Source organism: Chiloscyllium plagiosum, unplaced genomic scaffold (assembly GCF_037043375.1).
Source record: "Chiloscyllium plagiosum isolate Xiang-an unplaced genomic scaffold, Cpla_swu_hap1 HiC_scaffold_14, whole genome shotgun sequence".
Lineage (NCBI taxonomy): Eukaryota > Metazoa > Chordata > Chondrichthyes > Orectolobiformes > Hemiscylliidae > Chiloscyllium > Chiloscyllium plagiosum.
Window position 1 is genome coordinate 67,900,441 of NW_028270152.1, and position 14,286 is coordinate 67,914,726.

At 43.2% G+C, this 14,286-nt stretch overlaps 1 long non-coding RNA gene across 1 annotated transcript in view; it reads right to left on the reverse strand.

Annotated features, from left to right (window-relative positions):
• Nucleotides 1-202: 202 nt before the first annotated feature.
• LOC148147982 (uncharacterized) overlaps nucleotides 203-14,286 on the reverse strand; it is a 34,475-nt gene continuing 20,391 nt past the window's right edge. Inside the window, exon 3 of the long non-coding RNA XR_015759428.1 lies at nucleotides 203-762. This is a non-coding gene — a long non-coding RNA (uncharacterized LOC148147982). The remainder of the gene's footprint in view (nucleotides 763-14,286) is intronic.

Consider the following 14,286-nt stretch of genomic DNA (forward strand, 5'->3'; position numbering starts at 1 on the left):
TGAGTGCTAAGTAATTATGCCCAGCAGGTTAATTTATATGAGACCAATTGCTATCATTCAATAAACTACGTATTATGCAAAATAAGTGCCTCTCCCGTTTAGACTTATCAATGGTCTATCCTCTATTACCAATAATTAGACAGAATCAATACTCAACTAGAGAATTGAATTAGCTTTATTGTCACATGTACTCAAATGAATACAGTGAAAAGTTTATAAGTTGCCACTCTCAGCACCATCTTACGTCCAGAGTATGTAGGTACAATGCTTAGTTACAGAATAGAGAAGCAAGGAAATGAGAAAATGAGGAATGTAGTGATATTTGTTGACGGCTGTCCCAAATAGCCCCATGACACGGCCTCTGTGCTTACGGTCTGTTCCCTGGGACACACGCAGAGACAAACATCCGTTGCATCTGGAGGACCATCAACTCGGTGAAAGATGCTGTTTGGTCTGCTCGAAACTTGCTGGTCTTCCAGTTGAAGGAGTTGACCCCAACCAAGTGTTGCGGACTGGCACATTCCAAGGTCCAGGACTACGTGCTGAGGGATGCAGCAAAGCTTGGGGCAGCTGCCGCCAAGGCGCAATGAGGAAAGACCACCATGTAAGGTCTTCCTGCCAAAGAGAAACAGGGGTCCATTCAGTAATTGAGCCCTCAGCAAAATGCCAAGAGGTTGATTGTAAATATAAAGAATGGTGAACATCAAAGCTTAATTTGTTCTCTGTAGGTGAAGAAAGTATTGATCTGGATGGCTTCATCAACTGTACATGGACATAAAGATAGATTTTTATGAAGAAAGCTTTTTTGTGCATAAAAAATAGAGACATGAGGCAAAAAAACGTAAATGACAGGTATACACAGTCCAGCTATAGGTGAGGAAAACAGGTAGCAAAGCAAAATTAACAAACATCACAGTTTCTTTCCATAGGCTCTCTGGGTCGGTGGGGTGGGGGGTTCCATATGGTTTGACTACTGGCATTAATAACTGACATCCTTGCTTCGAACACTGGTCACTGCCATCCCCGCTTCAGGCATTGGTCACTGATGTCTCTACATCGAGTTGCCGAATGTCGACCCGGCTTCTGAGGCCGGGGCCAGGTGTCCAAGGCAAAGACGAGGGAGAGAAGGGAGGAGAGAGGGAGATTCAAAAAAAGGAAAAAGAAGAAAATTGTCCAGAGTGGAGGAGCTCCGACTAGATAGGTGACCTACTCCACAGGAGAAAGGGAAGATGGTTGGCAGTGAACTATCCAAGCCAGAATACAGCAATTGTGTTTGGTACTGACTGTTTGATGTTGGAGTTTTGACCGACTATGTTCCTGTGAAGTACCTTGGAATGTTTTATGACACTTAAAGGCATGATAGAAGTGCAAGTTATCAATGCGTTCCTGATGCCATTTGGAAGATCATGTAAATGCTAGTGACTTAATGCTCCAAATTGCCAATGATGATATACATATCAACTAACCAAGCCCGACATGTGAATGAATCTGTGCTGACTTTCCTTAATTAATTAATTCATATTTGTCGAAGTGACTATCTTTTTGTTTTGCTTTCTCTCCAGTTAAACTGTCAGGTCTGTAGTTGCTGTGGTTATCCTCACACTCTTTTTTTTGAACAAATGTGCAACATTTACAATTCTCCAGTCCACTGGCACCATCCACAAACAATTGGAAGATTACAATCAGTGCTTCTGCATTTCTGTCAGTAACCTCTGATGTACCCTCTCCAGTCCTGGTTACTTATCAGCTTTAATTAACTTTCTAATACCTACATTTCATGAAATTTTAGCCCACCCAATGTCTCGATGGCCTTCTCTTCCATTATCACTTTGGCAGCATCTTTTTCCAACGAAAACAACAAATACAAAATTATTAATGTAGCATCTCACCATGCTGTGTGCCTCAATGTCATAGAGTCATACAGACCCTTCAGTCCAACTAGTCCATACCAACCATTTTGCCAAACCTAACTAATCCCACCTGCCTGCATTTGGCTCATGCCCCCTCAAACCTCTCCTCTTCACACACCTCCAAATATCATTTAAGTGTTGTGACTATACCTGCATCCATCACTTCCTCCAGCAGTTCATTCCATACATAAACCACACTCTGTATAAAAACATTCTTTCTTGTCTCCTTTTTCAGTCTTTATCCTCTCACCTTAAAAATACACCCCCTAGTTTTGAACTCCCACACCTGAGGGAAAAGACCCTTGCTATTGACCTCATCTATGCCCCTCATGATTTTATAAATCTTTATAAGGTCACAGCTGAACCTTCTACTCTCCAGTGAAAGAAAGTCCCAGCCTAGTCAGCCTATTCTTATCTGTCAAACCTTCCACTCCTGGCAACACCATGGTAAATCTCTTCTGAACCCTCTCCAGTTTGATTTATAGGCGGCATGGTGACACTGTGGTTAGCACTGCTGCCTCACAGCGCCAGAGACCGGGGTTCAATTCCCACCTCAGGCAACTGTCTGTGTGAAGTTTGCACATTCTCACCATGTCTGTGTGGGTTTCATCCGGGTGCTCCGGTTTCCTCCCACAGTCCAAAAATGTGCAGGTTAGGTGAATCGGCCATGCTAAATTGCCTGTATTGTTAGGTGTAGGGGTATGGGTGGGTTGCTCTTCAGAGGGTCGGTGTGCACCTGTTAGGCCAAAGGGCCTGTTTCCACACTGTAAAGTAATCTAATAATATCCTTCCTATAACAGGGCAGTCAGAACTGGAAACAGTAGTATAGAAAAGTCCTTAACAACATCCTGTACAACCTCCCGTGACATTTCAACTCCTATACTCAAAGGCCTGAATATTGAAAACAAGCATGCTAAACGTCTTCTTAAGCACCTGTCTACACGACACAAATTTTAAAGAATTATGTACCTGAACCGCTTGGTCTCTCTGTTCTGTAACACTATCCAGAGCCCTACCATTAATTGTATAATTCCAGCCATTGCTTGTTTTACCAAAATGCAATGCCTCACATTTAGAGTCATAGAGATGTACAGCAAGGAAACAGACTCTTTGGTCCAACCCGTCCATGCCGACCAGATATCCCAACCCAATCTAGTCCCACCTGCCAGCACCCTCCAAACCCTTCCTATTCATATACCCATCCAAATGCCTCTTAAATGTTGCAATTGTACCAGGCTCCATCATATCCCCTGGCAGCTCATTCCATACACGTACCACTCTCTGCGTGAAAAAGTTGCCCCTTAGGTCTCTTTCATATCTTTCTCCTCTCACCCTAAACCTATGCCCTCTAGTTCTGGACACCCTGACCTCAGGGAAAAGACTTTGCCTATTTATCCTATACATGCCCCTCATAATTTTTAAACCTCTATAAGGTCACCCCTCAGCCTCCAACGCTCCAGGGAAAACAGCCCCAGCCTGTTCAGCCTCTCCCTGGAGCTCAGATCCTCCAACCCTGGCAACATCCCCTTGTAAATCTTTTCTGAACCTTTTCAAGTTTCACAACATCTTTCCGATAGGAAGGAGATCCAAATTAAACTCTGTTTACCACTCCTCAGCACATCGAGCCAATTAATCAAGATCTCTTTGTAATCTTACATAATCTTCTTCACTGTCTTCCTTTTGACCCCTATTCTTCCACTTTTGCTATTTAGTTGCCTATAAAAAGATATTTGAATTCCTCAATGCATTACCTATATTTGGGGCAGCACAGTGGCTCAGTGGTTAGCACTGCTGCCTCACAGCTCCAGGGACTTGGGTTTGATTCCAGCCTTGGGCTACTGTCTGTGTGGAATTTGCACACTCTCCCTGTGTCTGTGTAGGTTTCTGCTGGGTGCTTCAGTTTCCTCCCACAGTCCAAAGATGTACAGGTGCGACGAATTGGCTGTGCTAAATTGCCCAGAGTGTTCTGGGAGGTGTTGGTTAGATGTACTAGTCATGGTTAAATAGAGGGTAGAGGGAATGGGTTGGGTTTGCTACTCTTCAGAGGGTCAGTGTGGACGTGTTGGGCCGAAGGGCCTGTTTCCACATTGCAGAGATTCTATGATACCAGTCACTTCTCAAACTCTTCCTTTACCTCTCTCTGATTTTCTGCATCCAAACCATCTCCTCTTTGAACATAATCCATTGCTAATTTACAATTCTGACCAACCTTCATTCCAACTGACCTACGACATATCTGTCATTACTCATTGAAATTGGTTATCCTCCAATAAAGTAATTTCAGTTTTGGGTCGCTGTATTAAATAGTGTTATATGGTCCGCATGGTAGACAGGTTAGCAAGGTTGATTACGGGGAATACGTGGGGAACTAGCCTTTTGCATACAGAACTGGCTTGAAGCTAGAAGACAGAGGGTGGTGGTGGAGGGTTGCTTTTCAGACTAGAGGGTTGTGACCAGAGGTGTGCCATAAGGATCAGTGCTGGGTCCACTGCTTTTCATCGGTTATATAAATGATTTGGGTGTGAACATAGGCAATATGATTCGTAAATTTGCAGATGACACCAACATTGGAGGTGTAGTAGACAGCCAAGGAGACTACCTTAGAGTATTGAAAGCAATTGGGCGGCACGGTGGCACAGTGGTTAGCACTGCTGCCTCGCAGCGCCAGAGACCCGGGTTCAATTCCCGCCTCAGGCGACTGACTGTGTGGAGTTTGCACATTCTCCCCGTGTCTGCGTGGGTTTCCTCCGGGTGCTCCGGTTTCCTCCCACAGTCCAAAGATGTGCAGGTCAGGTGAATTGGCTATGCTAAATTTCCCATAGTGTTAGGTGTAGGGGTATGGGTGGGTTGTGCTTCGGTGGGTTGGTGTGGACTTGTTGGGCCGAAGGGCCTGTTTCCAGACTGTAGGTAATCTAATCTAATCTAAGGTGGAGAACAGCTAGCTTCTTTGCTTACTGTAGTCCATACACACATAGTGCTGTTAGGATGGTGTCCCAGGATCTTGACCCAGTGACAGCGAAGGCACAGTAATATATTTCCAAAGTCAGGATGGTGAGTGGCTTGGAGTGGAATTTGCAGGTGGTGGTGTTAACATGTATCTGTTGCTCTTGTCTTGGGTGATAGAGATTGTGAATTTGGAGACTGCAAAGGAGCTTTGGTGTAGTGCATCTTGTAGTAGTACACACTGGTGAAATTTAAGCACACTGTTTTGAGCTGAATGTTATTAAGCTTCTTGAGCTGCATTCACTGGGCAAGTGAATGGCATTCCATCACACTCCTGACTTATACTTTGCAGATGGTGGACAGACTTAGGTAAGGGGTAAATGTAGGGGCATGGGTGGGTTGCGCTTCGGCGGGGCGGTGTGGACTTGTTGGGCCGAAGGGCCTGTTTCCACACTGTAAGTAATCTAATCTAATCTAATCTAATCCAATTTGACAATGTAAATCTCGCATATTTGATATATGAGTATGTAGAATGCTAAGCCATTTCATAAAATAAAATCAAAATTCTGTGGGCGCGGTAGTTAATCTGAAATAAAAGCAGAAATGGCAAAAGAAACTCAGCTGATCAGACAGCTTTTGTGGAGAGACAAACAGAGTTAACATTCTGAGTCAATGATTCTTCGTCAGAACTGAAGTGGGTTGGAAAATAATTGCTTTTATGTTGTTGACAAATTGGGTGAATAGATGATATAAATATTTCTGCATTGGAACCCACAATTCCCTTTCTAACTTCCCACAATGTCCTGAGATACACTAGGTCAGGTCCCAGAAATTTATCCACCATTTTATTTTCTAAGACCTCCTCTTCTGTAATGTGAGCTGTTTTCAAAACATCAGTATTTATTCCCTGAGTTCTCTAGCCTTCGTTTCTTTTTCCACAAGTAAAATGGACAAAAAAAATATTCATTTAATATCTCTTCCATCTCCTGAGTTTCAATACAAAAATAACCTCTTTGACCTTTAAGGGGTATCTTCATTACCTCTTCCTCCACTGTCATCAAAGCCAGACCCTCAGTCCTCCTGCTGTCTTGGGTATTTAGAGTTCTCTTCTTCCAGAAGAGAACATAATGCATTCTGAGTGTGTAAAATGAGATTGTTGAGAGAATGGAACAATCACATCCAAGCAACTGGGGAGTGTTCGATCACACTTCTCATTTGTGCTATTTGGACAGCATTTAGTGATTCAGGTAGTGAGTTAGTCACCATGGGATTCTTAGGCATGCAGTTGCAGCCACAGTATTTAGTTTCCAGTCAATGATAACTTCCAGACTGTGTGTGTGTATGTGCGCGTGTGTGTGCGTAAGTGTGTGTGTGCCATCGCTTGCTAGTTGCCCTTGAGAATGTGTCGTGAGTTACCTTCTTGACCCTGCTTTGGATTGACGCACAATGCCATTAAGGGGAGGGATTTCCAGGATTTTGACCCAGCGACAGTGAAGGAAAGGCGATATATTTCCAAGTCAGGGAGGTGAGTAGCGCGGAGGAGAACTTGAAGGTGGTGGTGTTCCCATGTATCGCTGCCTGTGTCTTTCCAAACGGAAGTGACTTTGGGTTTAGAAGGCGCTGTAGTGAATTTCTGTAGTGAATCTTGTAGATAGCACACGCTGCTGCTACTGGATTTTGTTGATGGGAAGGAATGGATGCATGTGGATGTGGTGTCAATTAAGTGGGCTGCTTTGACCTGGATGGCATCAAGCTTCTTGAGTGTGGGCAGCCCTAACCGCACTCATCCAGATAATTGAGGAGTATTCCACCACACTCCTGACTTGTGTCTTGTGGATGGTGACAGGCTCTGGGGAGTCAAGAGGTGCATTACTCACAGCAGTATCCTAGCCTCTGACCGATTCTTATAGTCACAGGGTTTATATGGTGAGTCCAGTTGAGTTTCGGGTCTATGGTAACCCCAAGCATGTTGACAGTGAGGGTTTCAGTGATGGAAACACCATTGAATGTCAAGGGGTGGTAGTTAGATTGTCTCTTATTGGAGATGGTCAAAGCCTCGCATTTGTGTGGTGTAAATGTTACTTGCCACTTGTCAGCCCAAGCCTGGATATTGCCCAGATCTTGTTGCATTTGGACATGGACTGCTTCAATATCTGAGGAGTCACAAAAGGTGCTGAACATTGTTCAATCATCGGCTAATACCCCCACTTCTGACCTTATGGTGGAGGGAAGGTCATTGATGAAGCAGCTGAAGATGGTTGAGCCTAGGACACTACCCTGAGGAGCTCCTGCAGAGATGTCTTGGAACTGAGATGACTGACCCCCAACAACCACAATCATCTTCCTACGTGCCAGATATGACTCCAACAAATGGAGTGTTTGCCTCCAATTCCCATTGATTCTAGTTTTGCTAGGGCTCCATGATGCCACACTTGGTCAAATACAGCCTTGATATCAAGGGCTGTCACTCTCACCTTACTTCTGGAATTCAGCTCTTTTGTCCATGTTTGAGCCAAGTCTATAATAACATTAGGAGCTGAGCGGAACCCAAACTGGGCGTCACTGAGTAGATTATTGCTGAGCAGGTGCTGCTTAATAACTTTGTTGATAACACCTTCCATCACTTTACTGATGATTGGGAGTAGATGGATGATGTGGTAATCGACTGATATTTCAGTGCTATTGAATGTCAAAGAGCAATGGTTACATTCTCACTTGTTGAAGATGGTCACTGTCTAGTACTTAGTCATAGAGTCAATAAGTCTTACAGTACAGAAACAGACCTTTAGTCCAACCAGTCCATGTCAAACATAATCCTAATCTAAACTAGTTCCACCCGCCTGCTCCTGATCCATATCCCTCCAAACATTTCCTACTCATGTAGTTATCGAAATGTGTTTTAAACATTATAATTGTAATTGTATCAACAACCACCACTTCCTCAAGAGGTTTATTGCACAGGTGAACCACAGTCTGTGTAAGAAATTTTCCCCTCATGTTCCTTTTAAATCATTCTTTTCTCACCTTAGAGCTAGTCTCGAAATCCCCCATCTTGAGGAAAAGACAAGTACCATTAACTCTATCTATACCTTTCATTATTTTATAAACTTGTATACAGTTGCCTCTCAACCTGCTACACTCCAGTGAAAAAAATCCCAGCCTATCCAGCCTTTCTTTATACCTCAAACCTTCCCTCCTGGCAACATGCTGGTAAATCTCTTTTGAACCCTCTCCAGCTTAATAGTATCCTTCATATAACTGGGCGACCAAACTAGACACAGTTCTCCAGAAGAGGCCTGACCAACATCCTGTACAACCTCAACAAGATGCCCCAACTCCTATACTCAAAGGTCTGAGCAATGAAGGCAAGCATGCCAAACTCCTTTTTAACCACCCATGTTCTTTGTGTTATGAAAACGTCAAAGAATGATGTATCCGAACCCCTAAGTCCCTCTGTTCTACAACGCTACCCAAAGCCAAACCATTAACTGTATAAGCCCTACCCTTGTTTGTTGTACCAAAATGCAACACCTCACATTTATCCAAGTTGAACTCCATCTGCCATTTCTCAGTCCATTGACCCATTTGATCAAGATCCCTTTGTAATCTTAGAAAAATGCCCGGAATTCTCAGCTATGCTGAGTTAGCATGAAAGGGGAATTGAGACCTTGGGCAAAAGAGCCATAATCTTGTTAAATGCAAGGGCAGGCTTGAGGCGCTGAACAGCTTTCTCTTGCTCCTATTACCTATGTGTTTATGTTCTTATGAGACTGACTGCCCTTGACATCAAGGCCACATTTGAGAGAGTGCGGCATGAAGGAGACCTAACAAAGGTGTCATATAAATGACAATTGGCACTTATGAGCTAAAACCTGAATATTGTCCAGGTCTTGGTGCATTTAGACATGAATGGCTTCAATATCTGTTCAGGCTTGCTTTTCAGACTGGAGGCCTGTGACCAATGGTGTATTACAAGGATCAGTGCTGGGTCCACTGCTTTTGTCATTTATACAAATGACTTGGATGTGAACATAGGAGGTATTGTTAGTAAGCTTGCAGATGACACCAAAAATGGAGGTGTAGTGGACAGCCAAGAAGGTTATCTCAGAGTACAATGGGATCTTGAACAGATGGGCTGATGGGCCGTAGAGTGGCAGATGGAGTTTAATTTAGATAAACGTGAGGTGCTGCATTTTGGAAAGGGAAATCAGGACAAGGCTTATACTCTAAATGGTAGGGTTATGGGTAGTGTTGCTGAACAAAGAGACCTTGGAGTGCATGTTCATAGTTCCTTGAAAGTGGAGTTGCAGGTAGATAGGATAGTGAAGTTGGCATTTGGTATGCTTTCCTTTATTGGATAGTGTATCGAGTATAGGGATTGGGAGGTCATGTTGCGGCTGTACAGGACATTGGTTAGGCCACTTTTGGAATATTGTATGCAATTCTGGTGTCCATCCTATAAGAAATATGTTGTGACACTTGAAAGGGTTCAGAAAATACTTGCAAGGATGCTGCCAGGATTGGAGGATTTGAGCTATAGGGAGAGGCTGAATAGGCTGGGGCTGTTTTCCGTGGAGTGTCGGAGGCTGAGGGGTGACCTTATAGAGGTTTATAAAACCATGAGGGGCCTAGATAGGGTAAATAGACAAGGAATTTTCCCTGGGTGGGGAAGACCAGAACTAGAGGGCATAGACTTAGGGTGAGAGGGAAAGACTTAAAAGGGACCTCAGGGACAACATTTTTCACATGGAGGGCGATACATATGTGGAATGAGCTACCAGAGGAAGTGGTGGAGGCTGGTACAATTATAGCATTTAACAGGCATTTGGATGGGCATATGAATAGGAAGGGTTTAGAAGGATATGGGCCAAATGCTGGCAAATGGGAGTAGATTAATTTAGGATATCGGGACATGGGCATGTTGGATTAAAGGGTCTGTTTCCATGCTGTACATCTCAATGACTCTATGACTAACTGGAGTTGAGCACTGTGCAATCATCAGCGAACATCTCCACTTTTGACCTTTTGTTGGAGGGAAGCCATTTATGAAGTAGTTGAACATGGTTGCATCTCGGACAGTACTTGAGGAACTCCTGCCGATTTATCCTGGAGCTGAGATGTGACCTTCACCATCTTCCTTTGTGCTAGATATGATGCCAACCAGTGAAGAGTTTTCCCCCCGATTCCCATTGACTTGACTTTTGTTAGGTCTCCTTAATGCCACACCTTGTCAAATGTGGCCTTGATGTCAAGGGCAGTCGGTCTCATTGACGTCATAGAATCCTTACAGAGTAGAAACAGGCCATTTGGCCCAACAAGATCACATCAACATTTCAAAGAGTATCCCACCCAGACCCATCCCCCTACCCTATAACTCTACATTTACCCCTGATTAATGCACCTAATCCACATATCAATGAACACTATGGGCAACTTAGCCAATTCACCTAACCTGCACATCTTTGGATTGTGCGAGGAAACCGGAGCACATGGAGGAAACCCACGCAGACACGGGGAGAATGTGCAAACTCCACACAGACAGTCGTCCGAGGCTGGAATCGAACCTGGGACCCTGGTGCTGTGAGGCAGCAGCGCTAACCACTGAGCCACCGTGCCGCCATCAAAACACAAAAATGTCAGAAATAGGATTAAGGGAAAGCCATTCAGCCCCTCAAGCGTGCCCTTGCATTTAACAAGATTATGGCTTATCTGCCCCAAGCGTCAATTCTTCATTCATGCTAGCTCAGCATAGCTGACAACTCCCTGCTATATCAAAAATCCACCAATATCCTCTTTACATAGAGAATGCCAGGCATCCCGTGCCCCCTGGGAGAAGAAATTCCGTTGTATCTCAGTCTTAAATGAGTTTCCCTTTTTTCTTTAACAATGACGAAGGATCTGTTTCCAAGCTGAACATCTCTATGACTCTATGACTCTTTGTTTGAGATTCTCCCACTAGTAGAAACATTCTCTCAACACCTATCCTGCCAAGGACTCCTCAGAATCGTGTATGTGTCAATAAGATCACCCCTCACTTTTTAAAGCTCTAATGAATAAAGACTTATCCTGTTTAGACACTTTTGATAAATCATCCCGACAGCAATCAGCCCAGGGATCTCTTTTGAACAGCCTCCATGCTAATACATTCTTTTTTTTTAAATACAGGGAATCAAAACTGCAGACAGTGTTCCAGGTGCGACTACAAACAACACCCTGCACAGTTGTAACAAGACTTCCCTGTTTTTAAACTCCAGTCGCAAGCAACAAAGGGCAAAATTCCATTTGCTTTCTTACTTACTTTCTGCATCCGCATGCTAACTTTTCATATTTCATGGCAACACCCAGATCCCTTTTTGCTGCATATTTTTGAAGTCTCTCCTCCCATTTAAAAACAGTCTGGCTTCTGATTATTCCTACCAAAGTGGATGACCTCACACTTTCCGACATAGTTAAAAAAAAAACCATTAACCAACTTTTTGCCCATTCACTCACCCTATCTGTAGATGTTCACAGATTCCTTATGTCATCATTACAACATGCCTTCCCATATAGCTTCATTTCATCTCTAAATTTGGATACATACATGCTGCCTCCTCCTCCAAGCTAGATAATGACTAATTGAGGCCCTCGGACTGACCCTTGTAGAACTCTACTTGCTAAGTCTTTCCATCCTGACAAAGACGCCATGCTGCTTTGTTTTCTGTGTATTAACCAATCTGCAATCCATTACTTACCCCTTTAGTCCTGCTTTCCATCTTCCTCCCTTCTCAAACAGGGGAGTCACATCAGCAGTTTTCAATCCATTGGTACTCTCCCAGGATCCAGTGAGTTCTGAACTATTTCAGCCAATGTCTCCACTATCTCTGCAGCCACTTCCTTGGATACAGGCCGTCAGGCCCTATGACTTGTTTGCCCTTAGTCCCATTGGTTTGCCAAATGCACTCATGCCGGAGGTGTTTACAAAAGCTTTTTTCTCACGAGCATCTTGCTTATCTGTTATTTTTAGGATGTTGATTCTGTCCTGCACGAGAAGACTGGTTTAAATGATCTGTCATTTTCTGTTTCCTGTTGTCAATTCCCCAGTTACATTCTCCACACTTTCTTTAGCTACTCTTTTTTTAAAATATATACTCATAGAAGTGCTTGCTGGTTGTTTTCATATTAATTTTTACTTCCATAATCATTTTTCTCCCTCTTTATTAGCTTTTTATCCACAGTTAGTTCCTGAAAAGAATCCCAATCCTGAGGGATATCATTAGTTTTTGCCACCTTGCTAGCTTTGACTTTTGATTGGATACTTTTCTTGACTGCCTTTATTAACCACGGTAGTCCAATCTTCTTATCAATTCCTTCATTTCAACCAGAATAAATTTTGCTGAGTGTTTTAAAATATCTGCTTAAATGTTTGCTACTATTTATCCAAAGCCATTATCTCAGCCTGCTTTTAGATAACTCTTCCTTCATACACCTGCCATTTGCCCTGTTTAAGTTGAGGACACTGGTTTCAGACCCAAGTTCATCTCTCTCAAACTGAATTCGAAATTCTATTGTTTTGTGATTTTTAACCCCTAAAATATCCTTAAATACAAGATCTCTTATTATTCCTACTTCATTAGAATTAGAAAAATTAGGTTTTGTTGTCACGTGTACTCATGTTAAAAGATATACATTACAATCCTTCTACAGACTGTAGTCACTCCACACTGGTGATTCCACTCATGGGTCTCGCTCTCCCCCACATTGGGCCGACCCCAACTGGACTCACCTAGGCCCAAGCCCACTGACCGCCAGCTACCCAGCTCTGGGCACCCAGCCTGCTGGCTGCTCCACTCTGCTCCAGGTCTGCCAACTACTGGCCATCCTCCTCCACTCCGGCCCACCAATTATCCCGCTCTGAGCCTTCAGCTGCTACAACACTCTGATGCCATCACTGCCACTCTGTCCGCAAGGTAAGTTACAAAATTCTAAAAAAAGAGGAGAACGAGTAAAGGGAAAAGAAGTGGACAGGAAGGATGAGCTGTGGGCTGAGCTCGGACGCTGCTTACCCTGTGGCTGCCATCTTGGAATTACCCATGTCTACATCTAAAAATCCCAGGGTAGTTTCTGAACTTACTACACTGTTGGTGACAATCTTCGAGCATCTCACTGATCATTGAAAATGGACTAATGGGGCAGTAATTGCCCGGGCTGGATTTTTTGTGTACAGGATACACCTGGGCAATTGTCCACATGGTTGGGTAGATGTAGCTGTATTGGCTAAGGGCACTGCAAGTTCCAGAGTCTTAGGTATTATTGCAGGAATGTTGTCAGAGCCCAAAGTGTTTGCAATATCCAATGCCTACAGCTGTTTCATGATGTCATGTGGAGTGAATCAAATTGGCTGAAGACTGCCACCTGTAATGTAGGAAACTCTGGAGGTCTTTGTCTTACAGTGCTTCAGTTAGTGCCATGTTTGGTCTTATATCCCTCTATTCCCTTCTCCCTCTGGAACACTGTAAGCTCCCCAGTTAATGAATCAATGTTAGCTACTTTGACTACTCTGTAGGAATGAGCTCCACATTCTTACTGTTCAATGCAAAAGCATTCCTCCTATAAAAGTCACGTATAGAGAAAATTTTACAAGGATGATGCCAGAAATTAAGGTTTATAACTTAATAGAAGAGTTGTGATCTCTTCTATTGAGATAGGTTGGCTGAAGAGGCTCAAAGAATTTAGCCCAGCTGCCTGTGCTATCGCATGTAATTTCCAACACAGGTCGTTCTGCTATAATGCAACAGTTGTGTCCCTCTGCAACCTTGGACTATAAAAAGTCAAGCTATGTAAAACCACGTTAGAAAAATCGTGCTGTAGAAAATCATTATGGAATATTACTATATCCATTTAGTGGAAAGTTCACGTTATCCAAACAGCGTCCCCAACTCATCAACCGTGTTACAGCCAATTAATGTTAATGAAATGCGTGTTATAACAAAAGGATCTGGTAAATGTCATATTAGACAAACTAGTGCCTTTCTTGTATTGTGAAGTGTACTGTGAAAATGACAATTGAATGTTCCTAGCAGAGGGCTTAATGTTTTCATTAAGCAAGCAGACATAGAGCCATGTTGTTGCAGACATTCATAAAGTCACGGATAGAAATAAAGAGATATAAAATGTTCCTTGTATCAGCTTTATCTCATAAAGAGCCTATTAATTTTATACAGTGGGTAAACAATATGGCCATTAAACCTTGTGCATGGATGAAGTTAGCTTCGTTAATGTCAGGATAAATTAATGATTCAGTTCAGTCAAAGGAAGTATGGATCAGAGGTATCAGTGGTGCAATGATGTAAGATTATCTTCAGCCCACACTCCCATAGAGTGGAGCGTCACACTTCATTTATGAATTTGGTCAGTGCCCAGTGGAACAACATGTTACAAAATGCAACATCAC